The 27,741-nt window shown below is 35.0% G+C and overlaps 2 long non-coding RNA genes across 2 annotated transcripts; one reads left to right on the forward strand and one right to left on the reverse strand.

Annotated features, from left to right (window-relative positions):
* Positions 1 to 7,727: 7,727 nt before the first annotated feature.
* LOC117086317 lies at positions 7,728 to 12,977 on the reverse strand. Its single transcript, XR_004438279.1, has 4 exons — positions 12,785 to 12,977; positions 11,402 to 11,599; positions 9,614 to 9,655; positions 7,728 to 8,005 (listed from the first exon to the last, which is right to left on the reverse strand). It is a non-coding gene; the product is annotated as an uncharacterized LOC117086317 (long non-coding RNA).
* Positions 12,978 to 23,711: 10,734 nt separating this feature from the next.
* On the forward strand, positions 23,712 to 25,021 carry LOC117086318. The gene is made up of 2 exons (XR_004438280.1): positions 23,712 to 23,807; positions 24,855 to 25,021. It is a non-coding gene; the product is annotated as an uncharacterized LOC117086318 (long non-coding RNA).
* Positions 25,022 to 27,741: the final 2,720 nt, after the last annotated feature.

The following is a 27,741-nucleotide window of genomic DNA, read 5'->3' on the forward strand; positions in this document are numbered from 1 at the left end:
TGTTCCCCTTCCCGAGTCCAAGTGATCTCATTGTTCAGTTCCCACCTATGAGTGAGAACATGTGGTGTTTGGTTTTCTGTTCTTGTGATAGTTTGCTAAGAATGATGGTTTCCAGCTGCATCTGTGTCCCTACAAAGGACGCAAACTCATCCTTTTTTATGGCTGCATAGTATTCCATGATGTATATGTGCCACATTTTCTTAATCCAGTCTGTAACAGATGGACATTTGGGTTGATTCCAAGTCTTTGCTATTGTGAATAGTGCTGCAATAAACATACGTGTGCATGTGTCTTTATAGCAGCATGATTTCTAATCCTTTGGGTATATACCCAGTAGTGGGATGGCTGGGTCATATAGTACATCTAGTTCTAGATCCTTGAGGAATTGCCATACTGTTTTCCATAATGGTTGAACTAGTTTACAATCCCACCAACAGTGTAAAAGTGTTCCTATTTCTCCACATCCTCTCCAGCACCTGTTGTTTCCTGACTTTTGAATGATTGCCATTCTAACTGGTGTGAGATGGTATCTCATTGTGGTTTTGATTTGCATTTCTCTGATGGCGAGTGATGATGAGCATTTTTTCATGTGTCTGTTGGCTATATGAATGTCTTCTTTTGAGAAATGTCTGTTCATATCGTTTGCCCAATTTTTGATGGGGTTGTTTGTTTTTTTCTTGTAAATTTGTTTGAGTTCTTTGTAGATTCTGGATATTAGCCCTTTGTCAGATGAGTAGATTGCAAAAATTTTCTCCCATTCTGTAGGTTGCCTGTTCACTCTGATGGTAGTTTCCTTTGCTGTGCAGAAGCTCTTTAGTTTAATTAGATCCCATTTGTCAATTTTGGCTTTTGCTGCCATTGCTTTTGGTGTTTTAGACATGAAGTCCTTGCCCATGCCTATGTCCTGAATGGTACTACCTAGGTTTTCTTCTAGGGTTTTTATGGTATTAGGTCTAACATTTAAGTCTCTAATCCATCTTGAATTAATTTTCATATAAGGAGTAAGGAAAGGATCCAGTTTCAGCTTTCCACATACGGCTAGCCAATTTTCCCAGCACCATTTATTAAATAGGGAATCCTTTCCCCATTTCTTGTTTCTCTCAGGTTTGTCAAAGATCAGATGGCTGCAGATGTGTGGTATTATTTCTGAGGACACTGTTCTGTTCCATCGGTCTATATCTCTGTTTTGGTACCACTACCATGCTGTTTTGGTTACTGTAGCCTTGTAGTATAGTTTGAAGTCAGGTAGCGTGACGCCTCCAGCTTTGTCCTTTTGACTTAGGATTGTCTTGGCAATGCGGGCTCTTTTTTGGTTCCATGTGAACTTTACAGCAGTTTTTTCCAATTCTGTGAAGAAACTCATTGGTAGTTTGATGGGGATGGCATTGAATCTATAATAACTTTGGGCAATATGGCCATTTTCACGATATTGATTCTTCCTATCCATGAGCATGGTATGTTCTTCCATTTGTTTGTGTCCTCTTTGATTTCACTGAGCAGTGGTTTGTAGTTCTTCTTGAAGAGGTCCTTTACATCCCTTGTCAGTTGGATTCCTAGGTATTTTATTCTCTTTGAAGCAACTGTGAATGGAATTTCATTCATGATTTGGCTGTTTGTCTGTTACTGGTGTATAAGAATGCTTGTGATTTTTGCACATTAATTTTGTATCCTGAGACTTTGCTGAAGTTTCTTATCAGCTTAAGGAGATTTTGGGCTGAGACAATGGGGTTTTCTAAATATACAATCATGTCATCTGCAAACAGGGACAATTTGACTTCTGCTTTTCCTAACTCTATACCCTTGATTTTTTTCTCTTGCCTGATTGCCCTAGCCAGAACTTCCAACACTATGTTGAATAGGAGTGGTGAGAGAGGGCATCCGTGTCTTGTGCCAGTTTTCAAAGGGAATGCTTCCAGTTTTTGCCCATTCAGTATGATATTAGCTGTGGGTTTGTCATAAATAGATCTCATTATTTTGAGGTATGTTCCATCAATACCGAATTTATTGAGCGTTTTTAGCATGAAGGGCTGTTGAATTTTGTCAGAAGACTTTTCTGCATCTATTGAGATAATCATGTGGTTCTTGTCTTTGGTTCTGTTTATATGCTGGATTACGTTTATTGATTTGCTAATGTTGAACCAGCCTTGCATCCCAGGGATGAAGCCCACTTGATCATGGTGGATAAGCTTTTTGATGTGCTGCTGAATCCGGTTTGCCAGTATTTTATTGAGGATTTTTGCATCGATGTTCATCAGGGATATTGGTCTAAAATTCTCTTTTTTTGTTTTATCTCTGCCAGGCTTTGGTATCAGGATGATGTTGGCCTCATAAAATGAGTTAGGGAGGATTCCCTCTTTTTCTATTGATTGGAATAGTTTCAGAAGGAATGGTAGCAGCTCCTCCTTGTACCTCTGGTAGAATTCAGCTGTGAATTCATCTGGTCCTGGACCTTTTTTGGTTGGTAGGCTATTAATTATTGCCTCAATTTCAGAGCCTGCTATTGGTCTATTCAGGGATTCAACTTCTTCCTGGTTTAGTCTTGGAAGAGTGTAAGTGTCCAGGAAATTATCCATTTCTTCTAGATTTTCTAGTTGATTTGTGTAGAGGTGTTTATAGTATTCTCTGATGGTAGTTTGTATTTCTGTGGGGTCGGTGGTGATATCCCCTTTATTATTTCTTATTGCATCTATTTGATTCCTCTCTCTTTTCTTCTTTATTAGTCTTGCTAGAGGTCTGTCAATTTTGTTGATCTTTTCAAAAAACCAACTCCTGGATTCATTGATTTTTTGGAGGGTTTTTTGTGTCTCTATCTCCTTCAGTTCTGCTCTGATCTTAGTTATTTCTTGCCTTCTGCTAGCTTTTGAATGTGTTTGCTCTTGCCTCTCTAGTTCTTTTAATTGTGACGTTAGAGTGTCAATTTTAGATCTTTCCAGCTTTCTCTTGTGGGCATTTAGTGCTATAAATTTCCCTCTATACACTGCTTTAAATGTGTCCCAGAGATTCTGGTATGTTGTATCTTTGTTCTCATTGGTTTCAAAGAACATCTTTATTTCTGCCTTCATTTCGTTATGTACCCAGTAGTCATTCAGGAGCAGGTTGTTCAGTTTCCATGTAGTTGAGGGGTTTTGATTGAGTTTCTTAGTCCTGAGTTCTAGTTTGATTGCACTGTGGTCTGAGAGACAGTTTGTTATAATTTCTGTTCTTTTACATTTGCTGAGGAGTGCTTTACTTCCAATTATGTGGTCAATTTTGGAATAAGTGTGATGTGGTGCTGAGAAGAATGTATATTCTCTTGATTTCGGGTGGAGAGTTCTATAGATGTCTATTAGGTCTGCTTGGTGCAGAGATGAGTTCAATTCCTAGACATCCTTGCTAACTTTCTGTCTCGTTGATCTGTCTAATGTTGACAGTGGCGTGCTGAAGTCTCCCATTATTATTGTATGGGAGTCTAAGTATCTTTGTAAGTCTCTAAGGACTTGCTTTATGAATCTGGGTGCTCCTGTATTGGATGCATATATATTTAGGATAGTTAGCTCTTCCTGTTGTATTGATCCCTTTACCATTATGTAATGACCTTCTTTGTCTCTTTTGATCTTTGATGGTTTAAAGTCTATTTTATCAGAGACTAGGATTGCAACCCCTGCTTTTTTTTTGTTCTCCATTTGCTTGGTAGATCTTCCTCCATCCCTTTATTTTGAGCCTATGTATGTCTCTGCATGTGAGATGGGTCTCCTGAATACAGCAGACTGATGGGTCTTCACTCTTTATCCAGTTTGCCAGTCTGTGTCTTTTAATTGGAGCATTTAGTCCATTTACATTTAAGGTTAATATTGTTATGTGTGGACTTGATCCTGCCATTATGATATTAACTGGTTATTTTGCTCGTTAGTTGATGCAGTTTCTTCCTAGCCTCGATGGTCTTTACATTTTGGCATGTTTTTGCAATGGCTGGTACCAGTTGTTCCTTTCCATGTTTAGGGCTTCCTTCAGGGTCTCTTGTAAGGCAGGCTTGGTAGTGACAAAATCTCTAAGCATTTGCTTATCTGTAAAGGATTTTATTTCTCCTTCACTTATGAAACTTAGTTTGGGTGGATATGAAATTCGGGGTTTAAAATTCTTTAAGAATGTTGAATATTGGCCCCCACTCTCTTCTGGCTTGTAGAGTTTCTGCTGAGAGATCTGCTATTAGTCTGGTGGGCTTCCCTTTGTGGGTAACCTGACCTTTCTCTCTGGCTGCCCTTAAGATTCTTTCCTTCATTTCAACTTTGGTGAATCTGGCAATTATGTATCTTGGAGTTGCTCTTCTCGAGGAGTATCTTTGTGGTGTTCTCTGTATTACCTGAATTTGAATCTTGGCCTGCCCTACTAGGTTGGGGAAGTTCTCCTGGATGATATCCTGAAGAGTGTTTTCCAACTTGGTTCCATTTTCCCCCTCACTTTCAGGCACCCCAATCAGATGTAGATTTGGTCTTTTTACATAATCCCATACTTCTTGCAGGCTTTGTTCATTTCTTTTTCTTCTTTTTTCTTTAGGTTTCTCTTCTGGCTTCATTTCATTCGTTTGATCCTCAATCGCTGATACTCTTTCTTCCAGTTGATCAAGTCGGTTACTGAAGCTTCTGGATTTGTCACGTATTTCTCGTGTCATGGTTTTCATCTCTGTCATTTCGTTTATGACCTTCTCTGCATTAATTAGTCTAGCTGTCAATTCTTCCACTCTTTTTTCAAGATTTTTAGTTTCTTTGCACTGGGTACCTAATTCCTCCTTTAGCTCTGAGAAGTCTGATGGACTGAAGCCTTCTTCTCTCATCTCGTCAAAGTCATTCTCTGACCAGCTTTGATCCGTTGCTGGCGATGGCCTGCGCTCCTTTGCAGGGGGAGATGCCCTCGTATTTTTTGAATTTCCAGCTTTTCTGCCCTGCTTTTTCCCCATCTTTGTGGTTTTATCTGCCTCTGGTCTTTGATGATGGTGACGTACTGATGGGGTTTTGGTATAGGTGTCCTTCCTGTTTGATAGTTTTCCTTCTGACAGTCAGCACCCTCAGCTGTAGGTCTGTTGGAGATTGCTTGAGGTCCACTCCAGACCCTGCTTGCCTGGGTATCAGCAGCAGAGGTTGCAGAAGATAGAATATTGCTGAACAGGGAATGTACTTGTCTGATTCTTACGTTGGAATCTTCCTCTCAGGGGTGTACTCCACCCTGTGAGGTGTGGGGTGTCATACTGCCCCTAGTGGGGGATGTCTCCCAGTTAGGCTACTCAGGGGTCAGGGAACCACTTGAGCAGGCAGTCTGTCCCTTCTCAGATCTCATCCTCCGTGTTGGGAGATTCACTGCTCTCTTCAAAGCTGTCAGACAGAGTCATTTGCGTCTGCAGAGGTTCCTGCTGCTTTTGTTGTTGTTGTTGTTAACTGTGCCCTGTCCCCAGAGGTGGAGTCTACAGAGACAGGCAGGTTTCCATGAGCTGCTGTGAGCTCCACCCAGTTGGAGCTTCCCAGTGGCTTTGTTTACCTACTTAAGCCTCAGCAATGGCAGGCGCCCCTCCCCCAGCCTCACTGCTGCCTTGCGGTTAGATTGCAGACTGCTGTGTTAACAATGAGGGAGGCTCCGTGGGCGTGGGACCCTCCCGGCCAGGTGTGGGATATATTCTCCTGGTGTGCCCGTTTGCTTAAAGCGCAGTATTGGGGTGAGAGTCACCCGATTTTCCAGGTGTTGTGTGTCTCAGTTCCCCTGGCTAGGAAAAGGGATTCCCTTCCCCCTTGCGCTTCCCAGGTGAGGTGATGCCTCGCTCTGTTTCAGCTCTCACTGGTCAGGCTGCAGCAGCTGACCAGCACCGATTGTCCGGCACTCCCTAGTGAGATGACCCCAGTACCTCAGTTGAAAAGGCAGAAATCACCGGTCTTCTGTGTTGCTCGCGCTGGGAGTTGGAGACTGGAGCTGTTCCTATTTGGCCATCTTGCTCCGCCCCCTTCTCATCTAGTGTTTCATAGGTTCATACCAAATTTATTTTAATCACAAAATAATATTAAACTGGACGTACCACAGGATTATCCATTCACCTACTGTAGGACATTTTGTTTGCTTTTAGTTTTGTGTGATTATGTATAAAGCTACTATAAACATATATGTGCAAGTTTTTATGTAGACAAAAGTATTCATATCACTTAGTTACATATCTAGAAGTCTAATTTTTAGATTGTTAGCGTTATAAGATCTGCTAAACTGTTATTGAAGGGGCTGTACCATTTTGCATTCTCAACAGCAATGAACGAGATTTCCTGTTGTTTTTCATCCTGTTTGGTATTGTCAGTTTTCTGGGGGTGTGTTTGTGTTTCTTTTTCTTTTATTGCCATTCTAATGTGCTATTGTGCTGTTTGAATTTGCAATTCTCGAATGACAAATGATGTTGAACATCTTTTCACATGTTTATTTGCCATCTTTACATCCAAGGTATTTGTTCAGATTTTTTTCTTTTTAAAATGAGTTTTTTTTGTTTTGTTTTGTTTCGTTTTTTTAATTGTTGAGCTTTGAGTGTTCTTTGTATATTGGAATACGAGTTTTTTATTATAGGTGTTTTCCAACTATTTTCTAGCCGTTGGTGGTCTGCATTTTCATTTTCTTAATAGTATCTTTTGCAGAATAGAAATTTTTAATTTTAACCAAGTTCAGCTTATCAGCTTTTCCTTCACAGATCATGAGTTTATTGTTTTATTTTTAAAATTGCCAAACTGAAAGTCTCCTAGTTTTTCTTCTAGACGTTTTATAATTTTGCTTCTATATTTAAGATCTATGATACATTTTGAGTTAATTTTTATGAAAGAACTGGTGTCTGCTTGTAGGTTCATTTCTGTGCATACGAATTTCTAATCTTTGCAATATTATTAGGTAAAAAGTATTTCTTCTACATTGAATTAATTTGCTCCTTTGTCAGTGATCAGTTGGTTATATTTGTGTGGGTCTATTTCTGGACTATGTTCTATTCTGTTAATCTATGTATCTTTTCTTTTGGCAATACTACAAGGTCTCCATTAGCTCTATTAAAATAGATCTTGATAATGATACTGTATGCTCTTAAAGTTTGTCTTCCTCTGTACTATTTTGTTGGTAATTTTAAGTCTTTTGCTTATCACTATAAAGTTTAGAATCAGGTGGGTAATATCTAAAACAGCTTTCTGTGATTTTGAATGGGATCTATAAAGTTGTGAAGAACTGACAGCTTAACAATATTGAATTCTTCAATTCACATATGTATTTATTTATTTATCTCTTCTGTAATATTTTCTTCAGAGTTCTGTAGTTTTCTACATATAAGCTGCATATGTATTTTGTTAAATTTATACCTATGTATTTCATTTTTTGGTACTATTATAATGGTATCTTCTTTATAATTTCATATTCCAATTTTTCATTGTTAGTATATCAGAAAGCAATTGAGTTTGGATATTGTCTTTGTATCTTGTGATGTTTTTATATTCACTTTAATTCCAGGAAATTTTTCTTTTTGTAGGGTCCTTAAGATTTTCTACAAAGATAATCATGACATCATGTCAATAAAAAAAGCATTATTATTACCTTCTTAACTGCAGAGCTTTTATTTTCCTTATCTAATTGCAGTAGCTAGGGCTTCCAATCTAGTGTTGAATAGGTGTGCTGAGAGAAGATATTCTTACTTTGTTTCTTATCTTATGGGGAAAGCATCTAATTCTGTGTGTTATTGATTGTTAGTTTTTTGGCAGATGTTCTTTATCGAGCTGGTAATGTTAATCTATATTCCCAATTTGCTGTGTATTTTTTATTGCAAATTAATATTGGGTTCTTTACGAAGTTGGTAATATTCATCTATATTCTCAATTTGCTGTGAATTTTTTAATTGCAAATTAATATTGGTTTTTTTGAAGAAGTTCTTTCTTCATCAAATAACATGATCACATGATTTTTCTTCTTCAGCTTGTTGACATGTTGAGGCACGCGGTTTGATAATTTTCAACGATGAATCAATCTTAAATAGCTGAAACAAATCACACCTGTGTGTCAGAAATAATTCTTTTCATATATTGTGGTTTCAATTTGGTACTGTTTTCTGGGACATTTGTATCTACATTCATGGAAGATATTAGTATGTAGTTTCCTTCTTTTTAATAAATTCATTACACTTTAGCAATATATAATATTGGCCCTATATAATGAGTTAGGAAACATGTTTCCTGTGTCTGTTGCCTGGAAGAGGTTGTGAAGAATTGATTTTCTTTTCTTAAATAACTGGTAAATTTTTCCAGTAAAATAATATGGGCTGCTTTATATTTTTGTAAGGTTGTTAATTAGTGATACAGTAGAGCTATTTTCTACTTCCCCTTGGGGGAGTTTTAATAGTTTACATCTTTCAATAAATTGACAAATATCATCTAACACCAAATTTGTGAGAATAGCCCTGTTCAATGAACACCTGGGCTATCCTTTAATGACGTCTACATCAGTAGTAATGATTACTGTTTTATTTCTGATATTGATAATGTATGATCACTTTCTCTCTGTTAGCTTTATGAATGGTTTATCAATTTGATTGATATTTTAAAGTTTTCAGCTTTTTATTTTATTGATAATCTCCATTTTTTCCTATTTTCAGTATTATTGACTTTTGCTGTAATATGTTTTATTAATTTAGTTGTGTTAGGACTAAATCACTCTTTCCTACTTTCCTAAGGCAGAAGCTTAGGCTATTGATTTTTGATCTCTCTTTTTTTCCTGATATGTCTTTAATGTTATGAATCTCTCTTGAATTATTGCTTTTGGTATATCTCATACATTTTTATAAGTTGTAATTTCATTTATATTTAGTTCTAAATATTTTTAAATTTCTCTTGAGATTTCTTTATTGTCATATATGCTATTTGAAAATATGTTGTACGTGCAGTAAATAGTTGGGGATTTCTTAGCTATCATTTAGATATAGACTTATAGTTTAATTCCATTATGGTCTGAGAACATGCATTGTATGATTTCTAAACGTTTAAATTATAAAGGTATGTTTCATTTCTCAGAAGGAGGACTCTCTATGCAAATGAAACACAGGAGTTTAAGAAGAATAGTCTGTTTTTGAATGAGATGTGCTGTGAATATCAGTTAGATCAAGTTTATTGATATTTTTCTTGATGTCAAATGTCTTTACTAATTTTCTGTCTGCTTGTTTTATCAATTAATGATAAAAGTATACCTGAGTCTCTGTCTTAGTCTTTTCATACTGCTGTGATAAAATACTATATACTGGGTAGTTTATAATCAAAGAAGTCTGTTTTTCACAGTTCTGAATACTGAGAAGCTCAAGATCAAGATGCTGGGGGTTTTGGTGACTGATGAGGTTCTACTTTCTGATCCTTAGATAGCATCTCCTCACCGTTTGTCTGCATGATGGAAGGAATGAGGAGGTTTTGTTTGGGCTTCTTTTATAAGAGGCTAATCTCATTTATGAGAGTTTTACCCTCATGACTTGTTATGGTTAATACTGAGTGTCAACTTGATTAGATTGAACGATGCAAAGTATTGATCTTTGGTGTGTCTCTGAGGGTGTTGCCAAAGGAGATTAACATTTAAGTCAGTAGGTTGGGAAAGGTAGACTTACCCTTAATCTGCAGGGGCACCATCTAATCAGTTGCCAGTGAGGCTAGAATATAAAGCAGACAGAAAAAAAAAAATGTGAAAAGACTAGACTGGCCTAGTTTCCCAGCCTACATCTTTCTCCCATGCTGGATGCTTCCTGTCCTCAAACATCAAACTCCAAGTTCTTCAGTTTTGGGACTCCTTGCTCCTCAGCTTTCAGATGGCCTATTGTGGGACCTTGTGATTGTGATCATGCCACTGTACCCCAGCCTGGGCAACAAAGTAAGAACAAGTCTCAAAAGGAACTGAAAAGTACTGTGGCTATATTTTTCTTCTTCTTTATGCATTACTGTGCTGCCAGCTAATTCATTTATCAGCAACATCATTAAGTGAGTTAAAACATATATGTATGCATGTGTGTGTGTGTATATATGTGTGTGTATATAATATGTGTATGTGTGCATATGTATATATATAGACTCCCCTTTTTAATGTATATGTGTGTATATATGTGTGTATATATACACCACAAGTGTATATGTGTATATATGTGTGTGTATATATGTGTATATGTGTGTGTTCATGCATATATATATGCATATATACGTATATACATATATATATATAGCCTATTAGTTCTCTCCCTCTAGACAACCCTGACTAATACATGACCTTATCACTGTCCCAAAGGCCCCACCTCCTAATACTATCATCTTTCATATACCTTTAGAATTATTATATTTTCTTGGAGAATTGGTCCCTTTAGCACTACACAATGCCACTCAAACACTTGGAATTTTATTGCACTATGGTTTTCTTTGTTGGAAATTAAATAGTTATGCTACCTTTCTTTTATTAGTATTAGCATGATGTAACTCTCCATTTATATACTTTCAATCTATGTATGTATCTATATTTAAGTGAATTTTTAATAGACATTGCATATTATTTTTTCACTATCCTACCATTTTTTGTTTTAATTGCAATACCCAGACCACTCACATTTAAAATGATTATCGATATAGTTGTATTAATATCTACCATATTTATAAGTGTTTTCTATTTATTTTATATGTTTATTATATATGCATAGTTATTTAAAATTCTTTGTTTCACAATTCCAACATCTATATCATATTTGGTTCTTGTTATTATGATGCTTTGTCTCTTCAAAATATGTTTTTTCTTGCCTTTGGCAGGCCTTACAACCTTTTGTTAAAGTCGGACATGATGTATCAGTTAATAAGGACTACATTATATGTGGCCTTTAGTGTGAAGATTTATGTTACTCCTGCTTGAAATAGGATTGTGTTTACTGTTTTCTGTAGTTGTATATGCTAAAGATTAAAATTCTTTTTCTTTTCTTACTCTGTCTTCTACATTGTTTTTGGGCTTTTCTAATAATTGCTCTCAGGGAGAGTCTGAAACTAGCGACTTTTTTGTTGCTGTTGCTGCTATCCCACTGAAATCTATTGGTGTAGCAGTAAATTATAGGAGAAACAAAGTATTGTGCGATCTTATGACTAAATTCTGTCGGTTAGTGAGCTGATGTTTCTGGGCTGTGATTTTCAAGTATTTCTTAACTTTTTATCCCCACTTAGGTGAGACACGAAGGCAAGCAGTGTGATGTTTGAGAAGTCATCTTCTCTTAGATGGGATAACACTGTATTAGCCTTTTCCCCTACAGATGAAATCTTTTATTGGGTAAAACTTGAATTTATTTCATAATGATTATTCTTCCCTTCCCACCGCTAGAACCAAGAAGGACAGTGAGAGACTGATGGGGGTCCTGGAGAAAGTATCCACTTACACTGTAGCCTCAGAAGTTACTCATTCTCCCTGTAGTTCACACTCAGTCTTCAGCATTCATGAAGATTACTTGTTCTGACTTGCTGACCCCAGTAGCCTCTGCTCCAGATGAATAGACCTTGGCAATGACTTTTAGATTCATCCTATCTCTCCATATTTCAAGATATCAGTTTGCTCTGTGACCTCAGGTCTCTGATAACTTCAAGAAAAGTCATAAGGTTTCAGTTTGTTAAGATTGCTCAACTTGTCAGAACTGAAGTGATGACTTTCAGACTTTTTAACTGTTGGAGCTAAAACTAGTACAAGAACATTTCTTAAATGAAAAAGAACAGATTAAAATAGAAGTGGATCACATTTAGTAAAAGTAAGAAATATTTTAAATTATATACAGAAATGTGCATGTGTGCAAGTATTTAATGGGCAAAAATAGAATTGATCAAACTTTTTAAAAAGTTAAAAAAATACTGGCCTAGAGTACTGGTTTAGTTTTGTTTTTCTCAACTAATGGGTATGCAAATGCTTGGTGTATGCCTGATCTGAACCAGGTTAATATAAAATATAGGAAAAAATATATTTCCTTTTCCAAATAAATCCCAGTCTACTGACTGTAATACAACAATTTTTTTCTCATAACTAGAAATTTGCAACACTCCAAGGAAATGTTTCTATAGATATTAATTTAGTTTTGACAGTGTTGATCACTAAAGAGATAATTAACTAATTTTTTAAAAACTGGAGGAAAGGTTAAAGAAAAGCATTTGAAAAAATAATAAACAAGGACAGTAGGAAGAATCCCAGTACTTCAACTTATACTGATACAGTCAAGCTTCTCACATGAATTTTTCTTTTAAATCATTATGTCATTCTGTTCTCACTGGGGAATAGCTTATTCACATTAGTTAATTTTTCACATACTTAAAACTTCACTTTTTCTATTAAAATATATTTTTTACTCTAAAATATGTCTGATTAAAACAAATGAGGATTTGGATTAGAAGAGTATGTGTAGATCATTTGTTAGTACCAATCACCTTATCTTGATATATCCAACACTGAGGCTCTTTCCTGTTTTAGGTACCAGCCTCTTCCAAGGCACTTGTTTCAAAAAAATGTTTCTTAGGTATATAGACAAAGTTTTTTCCCATTTACTAAAAACAGGACTCCTGTCTTTGATGTCCAAACTAAAAACAACAATGAAGCAGACTTTTCCAAAAATACAAATCCAAGGAAAAAAAGTCCTGTAATTCCCATTTTTACAATGCACATAATCATTGTTAAGGTTCAAATGTGTCCCCCAAAATTTATGCGTTTGAAACTTAATTCTCAATGCAATCATGTTGAGAGGCGAGACCTTTAAAATTGGTTAAGTCATGAGAGTCCTTACCTCATGAATGAATTAATTCTGTTATTTCAACAGTGGGTTCATTATCGTTGAAGTAGATTCCTAATAAAAAGATGAGTTCACCCCTCTTTTCTCTCTGTCTTCCTTGTGTGATGTCTTCTGACATGTTACAGAGCAGCAAAAAGGACCATGCAATATGCTGGTGCCTTGATCATAGACTTTCCAGATTCAAGGTCCTTGAGAAAACAAATTATTATCCTATATAAATTATCCAGTCTTAGGTATTTTCTTTCTTATAGCAGCACAAGACAGACTAAGACAATCATTTCCATTTTCCCAAACAGTCTTATTAAGCCATTTCAATGATGACGTCATTGAGTCTCACGGAAGTTAAGCAACTTGGATATAGATAAAATCAGTGCCTCAGTAGTAGAAAGCTAATAGCATGTATAGCAAATTCAAACTTATACCAAAGTTCATATGAAAATATAGAATGTTAACCACTGTCTTCATATCTACATTTTGCTTTGCAAATAAATTATCGTTTTTTTAACTTAACTAACATTTTAATACAAATAAAATAGCAAAAGCTTATAATATGGAAAACAGTTGATTATTTAAATCTGTACATTCAGAACTGTTATATACAAAAGTATATTAAAAAGTCATGTTTACTTCAGAATTTGTAGAATAAATAAAAAAATACAATGTATTTCAAGGAAGATAAAAGTCTATAAAGATTTTCCTAAGGAAATGCATGATAAATACATTATTTAAGATTACAATAGATTTGTATCTTTATCACTAAGTAAAGCTGCATCCCAATTTTATGGTAAAATATAAAATTAATTGTCAAAAATATATATGAAGAACTAGTAAACTGGATTTTGTAAACTTAGATCCTAAGCCAATGTGTAATACTAGTTTTTGTCACTGGCAAAAAAACTTACTGTGAATCTCTATTTCTTCTTTTTAAACTAAAGAATGTTAAGTTTTATGACTTCATAAGCCCCTTTGAGTTCTAAAGTTGTCCATCTGGTTTCACTCACACATGAATTCGTCAGAGATAGTAAATCTTCTGTTTTATTTTTATTCACTCTATGTTTCTTATACTTGTATGAAGGCTGACCATAATTGCTGCTGGATATCAAACACCTCATTATTAACAATGTGGTTGTCTACAGATTTTATGTTTTTAATTTCAAATGCCTGAAAAAAATGAGAGTTATTTTTACTGAGAAAAGTTATTTAACCTAATAATTTTTTTTCTTATTGAGTTGATACATTTTCATTTTTCTTTTTGTAGAAGTCTTATTTCTACTTTTCAATAAATAAATTTATGACTGCCAACAACTTTCTCAAAGTCACAGTTGATTTCACAGATGATCATAAAAAGACTAGAAACAGCTAAAATAATGGAAAAAGTGACTGCCTGATAGAACACTTTTGTTGCATGTATTCATGTATAACAATTCATGATGAAAATATGAGACTATCACTACATTCAACAAGTAGAAGTTCAAAAATAGCTAAGATTAAAAATTTTCTCAGCTATATTTCTGCATTTTTCTGGACTTTTGATGCTTTCATTTTTAACTATGTGATTATTGATATACATGACTTTTTGGTCACTGTACAATGACATTATTTAAATTTCTGCTTTGACCACTCAACCCAAAACTTGTAGCTTAAAATATTATTTATTTATGTCACTACTCTGTGAGTCTACAGTTTTGGCCACATTGATCTGTGTTAAGTTTTCCACTGGTTTTGGCAAGACTCATGTGAAATGTGGTCAGTTGCCAGGTTGTCTCATGGTTCACTGGTTTCAAGGAGTCTCTTCTTTGATAGTTTACATCTGCCTCCTCTAGGTCAATCCAGACTTCCTCAAATGGTGACAAGGTCCACCATGACAGCAAAAGTGGAATATGTAAGTCTTCCTAAGGTCAAGGCTTCAAATTCTTCCATCATTTCTAAATTTTATCATTCAAAGGAAATAACCAGGGCAGCTCAGATAAAAAGGGCATAAATACAAACTACACATTGATTAGAATAGCTGCAAGATTCAGGCATGTTGGCTTATGTGTGTAATCCCAGCACTTTGGGAGGCCAAAGCAAGAGGGCTGATTGAGCATAGGAGTTTGAGGCTGCAGTAAGCCATGATCATGCCACTGTACCCCACCCTGCCTGGGCAACAAAGTAAGAACACGTCTCAAAAGGAACTGAAAAGTAGTGTGGCTATATTTTTCTTTTTTCTTTTTGCATTTACTGTGCTGCCAGGAAATTCACTTATTGGCAAAGTCATCAGAAAAGTCATATGTGTTGAACAAATGTTTGGTTGAATATGCATGAAATAAAGAGATGAAGATAATATAGTTCTGTATGAGACTAATTACTAGATTCCCAAATTGTGACCTTAAATAATGACTATTAAGTATCGTGTTAGACATTCTTCAGATAAAATTTAGGACCCTCTGTGATGGCTACAACAAATGCTTGGAATAGTCTTTCAAAAAACTAAGAGTAGACATATTCTGCCCTTAAGTATGGAATAAATCATGGGAATAATCAACCTGTCTCATGCAACAAAAAGTGTGAGAAAAATATTGTTTACCCAAAGAAAAAAAATTTTTTTTTGAGATAAAGTTTCACTCTTGTTGCCCAGGCTAGAGTGCAATGGTGCAGTCTCAACTCACTGCAACCTCCACCTCCTGGGTTTAAGCAATTCGCCTGCCTCAGCCTGCCAAGTATCTGGGTAAAGGCGCTCGCCATCACCCCCACCTAATTTTTTTTTTTTTTTTCTTCCCGAGATGGAGTCTTGCTCTGTCACCCATGCAGGAGTTCAGTGGCATGATCGTGGCTCACTGCAACCCCTGCCTCCTGAGTTCAAGCAATTCTCCTGCCTCAGCCTCCCAAGTAGCTGGGACTACAGGCACATGTCATCACACCCAGCTAGTTTTTTGTATTTTAGTAGAGATGGGGTTTCACCATGTTGCCCAGGCTGGTCTTGAACTCCTGACATAGGGTGATCCACCTGCCTTGGCCTCCCAAAGTGCTGGGACTACAGGTGTGAGTCACCGTGCCCATCCCCAAAGAAATTTTTAAGTGAGGATTATTCCCTGGTATTGGAGGTAGAAAATATATTCATTTATTAATTCTATAGATAACTGACCACCTAATTTAGAGATATAACATAAACCACACATTTAAAAATCCCTGCTTTAATAAACTTATATAATAGAAGGATAATTTGTAAATAGAATAAAGAACAGTATTTCAAAATTCCCAGTTTGATTCTAATTGATATTTCCCCTGGGTTTAACATTTCTGTAAGTCTCACGGGAAAGTCCTGTTTAAGGATTTCCCTTCATCTTTTTACATTAAAAGTCAAGGAGCTAAAGGGTCAAAATATGGGAACAACCCAAAAATCTATCAATTGATAAATGGACGACCATTATTGGATGAAGTATTTTTCAGCCAGAAAAATGAATGAAGCACTAATAAATGACACAATGTGGATCAATTTCTGAAACATTAAGTATAGTGTTTCATTAGTAAAGTGAAAGAAGCTAGTAATGAAAGACAATATTAGTGTGATTCCATGTATATGCAATGTCCCTAATAAGCAAATCTAGAGAGACAGAAAGTACATTAGTGGTTGCCTAGGGCTAGAGACAATGGGAAAGTTGTAAGGTGAAGAGTACAAGGTTTATTTTGGGAATGACGAAAATGTTCTAAAATGGACTATGCTGATTATAGCACAACTCTGTGAACACACTATAAAACATTGAATTATAAACTTTAAATGCATGAATTCTATGGTATATGAATTTAATCTCTATAATTTTTTCCTTTAAAAAATCACATGGAAAGGAATTTTCTTTCCTGTAATGGGAGAGCAGCTTATATTCACATGTTTCTATCGGAGTTCCAGAAAAAGAAGAGAGAAAAAATTATACACAAAATTATTTGAAGAATTATTTCCTGAAAATTTTTCAAATTTGGTAATTGACAGTAACCCAAAGATTTTAAGAGTGAAGCAAATTTCAATAATGTTAATTAAAAAGAAAATACCACCTAATCACATTATAATTAAATTTGAGACTTAAAGATTAAGAAATAATCTCAAAAGCAGTAAGGAAAAAATACATATTAAATATAGGGGAACAGTGGCAAAAATAAAAGGTCTCTTTCTCTACATAAATGTTTGTATATATGAATATATATGAGTATGTATATGGCCATATATAAACATATCTATAAATACATGTAGATACACATAAATGCACATGAATATATAGATGATTATAAATATATGTGCATCTATCTACACACTCAGACACAACACACACACGCACACACACACTCACAGAGGTTTATTTATAAAAATTGGTTCATGCTATTGAGAAAGCTAGCAATTCCAGTGTCTTCAGGGTAAATGGACAGGTTGAAGACACAAGGAAGAGATGAAGTTAAATCTGAAGGCTGTCTGCTGGCAAAATTTCTTCTTCTCTGGGGGAGATCATTCTTAATTGTCTCAAGACTTTCAACTAATTGTGGGATAATGTTCACCCACATTATGGAGAGTATTTACTTTACTCAAAGTCTACTTATTTAAATATTAATATCATTTAAGAAATACTTTCACAGCAATATTCAGACATGTATGAACAGATATCTGGGTACCATGGACAAGCCAAGTTGGCATATAAAATTAACCATCACAACCTCCAAATGAAATTGCCAATTAAATAACAAGACAATGCAATTAGACTGGCATCAGATTTATCAAAACAATATAAAAAGCAAGCCTTTAATGGAGTATCATTTTTTAAAGAAATTTAATTTAAAAATGAGTGAAAAAAGAATGTTTACTATTAAGTTGTTCACCAAGTATCAAAGCTATTTAAATATTCTTTTAAATAGTGAATAGTCCAGGGTATACTATACTCATTAGTTATTCTCAAGTAATTGACTAGAGTGGTCAGAAAAGTTTTTGTTAAGGAGTCACATAATGAATATTTTAAGCCTTGTTGGTTTTATGTATTCCTGTCATATTTTCTTCTTTTTTGTTTTTCTACAACTGTTTAAAATGGTGAAATACATCTTTCATGGACTATAATTTAACAGGATGTATGCCAGATTTGGCCCCTGGGAGCATATTAATTCCTGTGTTAACAAATGTGTTTCATCTAACCGAGAGATGACTGAATGAACACTGGCAAAAGCACTATTGATGAACATTTAATTGTAAAGGCAAGGGCCAAAAAGTTATTGTGTATACACACATATACACACATACATATGTGTACTTCAATATGTATACATATGTAAATCAAAATGTATTCTAATAGAGTCAAAATAATGAATGTAAAGGATGGTAGAAAAAGGGAGATGGGAATAAGAAATATATATTCATTGAATAATGAAAAATCAATAGGTGGCAATCAAAAGATGCCATAAAAAGTAGCAGAGTAAAATGTAAAACAAAATAAATAAAAAGAGATTAAAGGCTTTTAAAAAAGTAAAGGTATAAAGATAACCACAGGATCAAAACTACTGATATTTCTAAATATCAAGTACATTTAAAAAAAGAAAAAATATTCATAGTCAATAAAATACATGAAATAAAATACAAATAGCAATTATAAATCTGACAGCTGAGATCAATAATAACAGTCACAGAAATAAATATGAATAGACTTAATTGTTAGAAGATTTTCATTTTGGCTGACAAAAAAACTACCCAACTACATGCTGAACACCAGAGATACTGACAACAGAAATTCACAGGATCTAAAATAAGAGTTTCTTGGTTTCTACAACTTTTTGAGTCTGAGATTTTACGTATTGACTTGTAGCGCATACTATTTGTCAAATCAAGTCACACGGCCATTGAAATTCAGATAAAAAGCAAACTAGTCCTTCATTGGAGTTGCTGCAAAGCCATTGTAAAAAGCCATGGATGTTAGAAAATAATATTTGTGGATACTATGATATTATTTCAAACAACTTACCACATCTGGTATTGCATTACACTTAATCTTCACAGAAATGCACATGAAAAGTATTACTATTATTTTTCTTAATTTACGGCTATGAGAATTTTGTCTCATGGATGTTAAACCACTTGTCCAAGATCATATCACTTTTAAAATGACATTATTAAGACATAAATCAATTTTTGTGCAACTCTAAAACACATGCTACTGAAGATTACACCACGCTAATTGGTTCTTTCCCTGTTCTGGAGTTCAATGAATTGCAAGGAAAATCTTATTTCACAGCCATATCACGGCATTTGGCTTCTATTCTCTATCACTGTGCTGAAAGTGTCTTCAAAAAAAACTAAATGCTAAGAGAAAGTAATTTACTTATTTGCAGATATTATGATTGTCTACATAGAAAACCCATGAGAATGATAGAAATGATGACAACTAAGAGAGTTTGGAATGCAGCAAGTCACAGAATTAATAAATATATAAACATGAATGGTTTTCCTTGATATCAGTCATGACTGGTTAAAATGTAAATGATTAAATAAAGCACATGGATAATAGCAAAAGTGATGACAGAAATACAAGTTTTCATGTTTTATCCTGGTCTTCTATCTCAAAAATACAAACTCTTCTATATGGAGATTTCATGCACACTGCATACTTAATATTGCAAATTGAACTCATCATTATCATGTCCCTCTATCCTATTTCACCTTATGGATTCCCTTGCTCAACTCGTGACATTCCCATGTCCCTATACCCATGTTGAAAGTCTGAAGTTATTGGCTTCATTACTTGAATATCTCCTCTCCTTACCCCTCAAATCTGTATTTTTGCTAACTTTGCCTCTAAATGTCTTCATAGACTTCAGTTATAATTTTCATAAAATAAAATGCATGTATTTTAATGTATGTTTGTTGAGTTTTGATAAATGTATCCACCTATAGAAACACCACTTTAATCAAGCTATAAAATATTTTCAAAATCTCAAAAGATGTACACATAACTTCTTAGAGTCAGAGTCATCCTCCCAAGGCAACTATTGAACTGAGTTTTATCACCACAATTTAGATTTACCTTTTCTAGAACATTAATAAACAGAACCATACTGTGCATATTCCTTTGTATGTGACTTATTTTGTTCAACACAATAGTTTTCAGATTCATTCAGGTTGTGTGTAACATTAATTCATTAATTTTTTTATTGCTGGATACACTAAGCCAAATATTTCTTAGGTAATTTTGTCTTCACCAATGCTTAGGTTACAAATCTCTTTCTAATTTGTATCTTTTCTATTAATGGCTTGATTTACTTTCATTACAACGTTTTCGAATGTCTCTTTCATACTGTTTAAGAGCACTATTATAAAAAGCCCCCAATCTAACTATGCAACTCCTCTACAAAATATCCACCAATGGATTCTCTCAAATGATGGATTAAAAGAATAAGCCCCTTACAACAGCATCCAGGATCATTCAAGATCTGTTCTTTTCCTCCTTTGCCTGCCTTATCTCATTATGATTCAGAACTTCCTAAGTACATTTAGATTTCATCGTATTTTATTTTAGCTCTCCTTTGTTTTGCTCTACATTATTTGCTTTTCAAGCCTAAAAGAGTTTTCTTTGCTTCTTTGTTTAGGTGAAAGTTTCTTCACAATTTGTATAGGAAAGTATAAGGCACAGAAGACATGGTAATTTAAGACAAAGAGAATAGCGTTCAAAATGCTGATGCTTTATTTTTTTATTTTTTTATTTTTTTGAGATGGAGCCTATATCTGTCGCCCAGGCTGGAGTGCAGTGGTGCGACCTCAACTCACTGCAGCCTCCGTCTCCTGGGTTCACTCCATTCTCCTGCCGAGTAGCTGGGACTACAGGTGCCTGCCACAACGCCCGGCTAATTTTTTGTGTTTTTGGTAGAGACGGGGTTTCACGGGGTTAGCCAGGATGGTCTTGATCTCCTGATCTCGTGATCCGCCCGCCTCGGCCTCCCAAAGTGCTGGGATTACAGGCGTGAGCCACTGCTCCCGGCCTGTTGATGCATATTTTAAAAAGCATGATGAGATGGTGTGTATGGGTGGGTAGAAATCATGAAAGTATTTCTGATATTGTTTCAGCTAGATCTCTCAGGGGGTTTTGCAGGAGCTGACATTGAAAGTCTAGGCTGGGTTGACATCAAATGTTCTGCAAATTAATTCATTGGCCATTATCCAGCAAAAGTGATGGAAAATGATTGAAATGTTCTGAATGTTATATTAGTTGTCTATTGCTGTTGAAACTAAGTACCACAAATTTAGTGGTTTAAAACAATACAAATTTATTATTTCACAGTTTTACAGGTCAAAAAGTCCAATTCGACTCAATTAATTCATATGACCCAAGAGTTACAAGGCTGTAGTCAAAGTATTTATTGGCTGGGCTCTTCTCTGGAGGCTTTGGGCTTCTATTCTCTATCATTGTGCTGAAAGTGTCTTCAATATGAGAAAGAATGGGGATACCAATAAGAAACTAAATGCTAAGAGAAAGTAATTTACTTATTTGCAGATATTATGATTACACAGAAAACCCATGAGAATGATAGAAATGATGGCAACCTAACAGAGTTTGCTAATGTAGCAAATCACAGAATTCATAAATATATAAACATGAATGGTTTTCCTGAATATCAATTATGACTAGTTAAAATGTAAATAATTAAATAAAGCACATCGATAACAGCAAAAATGTGCAAACTCTGTTAGGTTGTCATCATTTCTATCATTCTCATGGGTTTTCTATGTAGACAATCATAGTATCTGCAAATTCTATGTAGACAATCATAGTATCTGCAGTTTCTTATACCTGTAGAACTGAGGTCCCTATTCTTTAATGGCTGTCAGCTAGGGCTGGCCTCTAGCTTCTAGAGGTTTCTTTCTGTTCCTTATATGGCCCTCTCACTTTAGAACAAGCAATGGCTCATCAAATCCTTCTCACACTTGGCATCTCTCTGACTTCACTTTTTGCTGCTTATCTTCTACCACGTGTCTTCTGCTCACATCTAGACAAATTTTTTTTGTTTGCTTTTAATGACCTGTCTAATTACACTGAGCTCATCCAGAAAATTGAGGATAATCCCCCCTTTTACAGTCCATAACCTTAATTATATCCGCACAGTCTCTTTTGACATGTAACATAACATATTCACTAGTTCCTGGAGATTAGTATGTGGATGTCTTTGGGGGATGAAATTTGATAAGGTCAGATTTAGGTTGTAAAAGATGCTTATAGATGACTTACATCTCCACGAAAATTCATGCATTGAAACTTATTTATAAGTGGGGTAATTGAGAGGTTATTAGTCCTTTATAATAAGCACCCTCCACCTTCCTCAGTGAGCTCCCTTGTTACTTCTACCACGTGGAAACACAGCAAAAAGACAACCCTCTAAAAACCAAGAAGTGGGTCCTCACCACACAGCAAATCTGCTGGAGCCTTTATCTAGAACATGCCAGCCTCCAGAAGTGGGAGAAATAAATTTCTATTGTTTATAAATTACCTCGTCTATGGTATTTTGTTATAGCAGCCTAAATGGACTAAGAGAGAAGGTTTATTCTGGTAACTGGGTGGAAGTTATATGTGGACATAGCAGATGCCTCTGTTGACTGCATTATATTCCTTCAATCCACTTGTGATTTCAGTCACATCTTGTGAGATCACATTCACCAAATTTTCCCACTGTCTTACCTCAATTGCAAGCTGTAAAATTTATAATTTGCTCAAGGAACTTTTTATTGCTGTAGTTTATCCATAAGCATAGCCCAGAAGTCCTAGTGGGGAGGTAGAATAGGGGTATTTTAAGACTCCCAGGTTTAGATCCTCATCTGTGAAGGATGAAAGTTGATTAATAAATGCACCCCTCCCATTTTGCATGTGTTGAGTCTTCACATTTGTCAACACTCCCAGTGGATTTGAGCCTGGTTCCCACACCAGCAACTCTTTCCCTAAACACTGCTGCCCGTGATCACTTCCCAAATAGATTGCCTGTCAGTACCCATCTCCTTGTCTCGAGTTTTGTATTTGAGATAATTTTAACCAAGACAAAAAGCAAGCTGTCATATTTATAGGGAGGCCACTATAATATTTTATTATGAGGGTCTGAAAGTCTTAACCAAGGCAGTGGCAAAGGGCTAAATGAAAGAAGATAGTTTTAAGACATGTAACTGATTATATTTAGAAACATATTGACTATGGAATAGAGAGAGACAGAGGATATTTGAGAGGGTTAACTTGCAAGGAAGGCAGGGGAAGAAAAGTGAGGTAGTATTACATCTGTTCCCAATATGGACTTTAAACTAATCTGAAACAATGATAAACCTGGACACTATCTAGATTTAAGCATCAAATATGCAGTAAGTTCTTAATTGCTCCAAAGTACTTCATTAGTATATTAATTAACTAATTCTGAGGTTACAGAGTATGGAAATCTCAAACCCTTATATAGTGCTTACTATAAGCCAGGTACTGTTCTAATCACTTTATGATGTAAAACAATTTTATCCTCTTAATATCCTATGGGTAGATACTATTAAAAGACCCCTATTTTAAATATAAGAAAACTGAGATACAGAAAGATTTAATAACTTTCCCAAGTTTACACTGTTCTAAGTAGTAGTGCTGGGGTTTGAACCCAGGGCCATCATGCTCTTGAGTTGGAGATTTTAGTTCTACACTATTCTGTATCTCTTAATATTAATAATACCAGTATGTTTTCTAGTAATACTAACATAAGTATGTGTGATCATGGGAGATTGAAAACATGGACACAGTATTTTACAGTCCTTCTATCAAAAGGTGAAGGCTATTTCCCCAAATCTTGAATTCAAGCTGGCCCTGTGATTTGTTTGACCAATAGGTGTAGGCAAATTAAACATTATGTGAGTTCTAGAGAATAGTGCCAAGAGTCCTTGTTGATTATGCTTTTTCTCTCTTTTAAGGAAGCTAAGTCACACTAATAACTAATGAGAGACCAACTTGAAAGAGGGAGGATCTGCCAATAGCCAACACCACAACTCCAGATATATGGGAGTCAGGTCATCATAAACCATCCATTTTTCTGCCGAGTCACAGTAGACTGCAACTCTATGAATGAGACAAGGAGGTATCGGTAAAAATAAAACAAAACAAAACAATAACTGCCTGGTGTAACCACAGAATCTTAAAAAATAATAAATCATTTTAATCCAGTGTTTTGAGTCGGTTTGTTATAGAATGGTAGATAACTGACTATGATGAACAGAGAGGCTACTCACAATAAGAAACAAAGCTAGCTGTTGTGAGAAATAACAAGGTAGTAAAAATATGTTGCTAAAATTGAGAGGTAGCAGTGAGACTTCACCTTGAGGAAGACAATGATGGAATCATTAAAAACTATAAAAACAAATCTAGAATACTTTAAAAGATTCCTTCAGATAAGATCTTAGAATGGAGAAGTAGTAACCAATGAAGAAACCTTTGCTCCCAAACTACATGTTTTCCTTGTCTGTGAAACTACTGCAAATTCACATTATAAATAGTGTGTTTTTATGAACACAGTTATTTTAAAGATATAAAAAGAACTGAAAGGAAGATGAGCTTTGACGTCAGATAAGACAATATTGTAATACTTACGTTACAACTATCTGGTTGGTTTTGAAACAGTTACTGGAGGTCTTTTTACCTCAGTTTCTGGTCTGTTAAATGGGAATATTGGCGTCTGATGTATAGACTTGTTTGTTAGCTAAGTACAGTGACATAAGTAGACAGCTATTTTAGTGTCTAGTTTAAAAATTGGTGTGCAAAAATTGTACTTTACGTCATCCTCAACTTGTTGTAGGAGAACTTAAAGAAATATCCATAGTTCATTATATCACAACAAATATAGTGCCACTTTCTGAATTATATTTCTAATGAATTACAATTTTCCATTACAACTTTTACACCGAGGTATGCCTAAAACAGTGTGGCTTTCATTTTAGCTAACCCAACTGATAATAAATTAAAATATTTATTATTATAAAATAATAAACAAAATAATATATAACATTTAGTAAAAATATGTATTATTACTTTTTTAAAAAAACATTTCTTATGTCTTCCAGGCTATAGGGCAAAAATTGGGGTCCACAGAATGCTTGCTCAATCAACTTTTCTCATCCAAAATCACAAAAATCGCCTCAAAAAATGTTGATAATTTAATTTCCTTCACTCTCCATGAAGATGTTAGATAATGCTCACTCCGGGCAAGGATGAAAGAAAGACTCATCAACTGTGTTACCAATTATATTCTTGCAAAAGAATTTTCTTTTAATTGAAAAAGCTGAATATGAGCCAGGCATGGTGGTTCACGCCTGTAATCCCAACAGTTTAGGAGGCTGAGGTGGGTAGATCACTTGAGGTTGGGAGCTCGAGAGCAGCCCAGACAACAGAGTGAACGCTGTCTCTACTTTAAATTACAAAAAATTACTGGGAGTGTTGCCGGGTGCCTATAATCCTACCTACTTAGGAGGCTGAGACATGAGAATCGCTTAAACCCTGGAAGCGGAGGCTGCTTGGGCGATAGAACCAGGTTGTTTCTTTAAAAGAAAAAGGAAAAGCTGAATATGGCACTGTAGGTGCTACTATTCAATTCTGACTGTCTTCATTCCTATACAGCTAGAATGACTATAACTGACAAAATAGTATTAAGATGGTATTTATCCATTCAGTATGACCCTATTGTTTGTAATTACAGAGATCATTGAAGCCACGTACATGAACATCAATAGCAGCACTCCTTCCCAAGACTTACTCCACCTCCCACATTTTCTTTAATTATCAATAATGCTCTGCTTCTACCATAGGTATATGCACACAGATAAACCTATAAACTCTAAGAGTCATTTGAAAAAAGTCTATCATCAGAAGAAACAATGTTGAAAATAATTTCTATTATATGTATGATCTTATTCATATTCCAAACAGTTAGTTGAAAAAAACCACAAGTAACTAAATTGGATAATTTAGTATGCAGAAAAGTTCTATCATGTGAAAATGGTATGTTTCTGCTATTGGCAAATGGTATTACATAACTCCATGCTTTATTTTAGCTTTGAAAAACATAAAAGTAAATGCAAAATATATTTACTCATCTTGATGGCTCCTGGAATATTTATTTTTGTGCCTCCTCCAAAAGATTTTTGTAAATTAAGTTACTTGTTTAGTTGTGTGTAAATCTTTTATAAAATTCCTTAGAAGTAAGAAAATAACATCACTGATAACCAGAAAAAAAAGCACAAATGAATCCCCCCATGCAGCTCCACACCTTCTATGCCCCTGAAAAACAAGAAAACTAAAGTACACAAAATCCACAGGAGCCTCTTGCAGTAGTAAAAGTAATAGATCCGGAGTCAGGGAATCAACTTTGCTAAGCTGGTGTAAGACAGATTACTTGTATGACTTGGGGCAGCATATCTCTAAGACAAGATAATTGGGCACAGTATTTCTTAAGATTCTTTGTGCCTCTTTTGGTTTAAAAAATTATAAAAATATTTCTAATAAAAATACAAAGAATCTTTACTGTTACCTTTATTATCATTTCAAATTAACTTATATGCTACATTGAAATTTTAAAGATATTTAATCTGGAAAGGAATAGACAAAGCTATTTAAAAGCCTTCTAAATAAATAGAGGTAATTTTACTTTAGGAAGTAAAAATAATGTCTTTTATGTTTTTGTTTCTTTTTAATCAAAATTATTTTTAGACTGCTATATGTAAGCATAGTTTATTCCTTGTTTTGACCAAGTGACATTTTAGGTATATTTAAGAAATTATGAGCAATTAGAACAATTAAAATGCTGTGAATTGAAGGGTTTAAAAAGGTGTTGTGACTTCTGGTTTTTGATTCTGCATATAAGGAGTTTGGAAGTTGCCACAAAAACAAGTAAAAAACTTTAACAAGTATAAAGGTAATCTGAAAAATCAATTATTAGATCTGTAAGAGAAGTAAGGCCACAGAGCAAACCACTGCCCTCAAAATTGGAGAGATAGAACAGCAGAAACAGAGAAATCACAACTTACTGGAGCAGAAACCCATGAGCAGAGACCTACTGGGGAACCAATACCAGGGGAAAAAAACTTAAACTTTGACAAATTTCTGGAAGGCCAGCCCTACACTTATTTGAGTTTTACCTTTAGGGGATCTACCAGATCCTCACATTGAATATTGGAGAAAAATCTCCTTGTGTTTCTAGCAGAGAGAGGAGGAAAAGGAACCATTTTTGAAACATGCCAGAGCATTCTGTTCTTCTTCACAAGGCCTGCTATTAGGAAAATCTATTTTGCCAAAGCCTAATCAGCTGAGGTTACCAGAACCTATATTACCTGGGGGAAGGGAAATACCCAGCTCCAGCTTCTGTAGCCTTCACTGTGGGGGAAGAGAAATACATAATTCCAGTTCACTTCAGCCATTTTGTCTCACCTAAGGCAGGAGAAATTGAGAAGCAACAATAGAGTTCACAGTCCAGGGACACAGGTTCACAGAAAGACTGAGACCTAATCATAGGGCTATGCAATATTTCTTCCATCACACCTTACCACTACATTATAAAAGACCTACTTACCATAGTTCCTTTTAGCTGGTGCTTAATGTCTGTCTTTAAACAAAAATTCCAAGGCACACAAAAAAGGAAAAGACAAACAGTTGAATACATGAACAGGTATCATAACCAGACTCACGTATGTCAGGAATGTTGGAATTATCAGAGCAGGATTTTTTAAAAATTAGGATTAATATGTTAAGTGTATTAATGAAAAAAAGTAATCATCATACAAGAACAGATAGATAATTCAAGCAGAGCGATGGAAATTCTGAGAAAGGATAAAAAAGAAATGCTAGAGATAAAATCACTGTAACAGAAATAAAGAATGCTTTGATGTGCTCATTAGCAGAATGAACATGGCTGAAGAAAGAATCTCTGAACTGGATGATATGACCACAGAAACTTCC

This window comes from Trachypithecus francoisi, unplaced genomic scaffold (genome assembly GCF_009764315.1).
Source record: "Trachypithecus francoisi isolate TF-2019V2 unplaced genomic scaffold, Tfra_2.0 Lachesis_group1, whole genome shotgun sequence".
NCBI classification, from domain to species: domain Eukaryota; kingdom Metazoa; phylum Chordata; class Mammalia; order Primates; family Cercopithecidae; genus Trachypithecus; species Trachypithecus francoisi.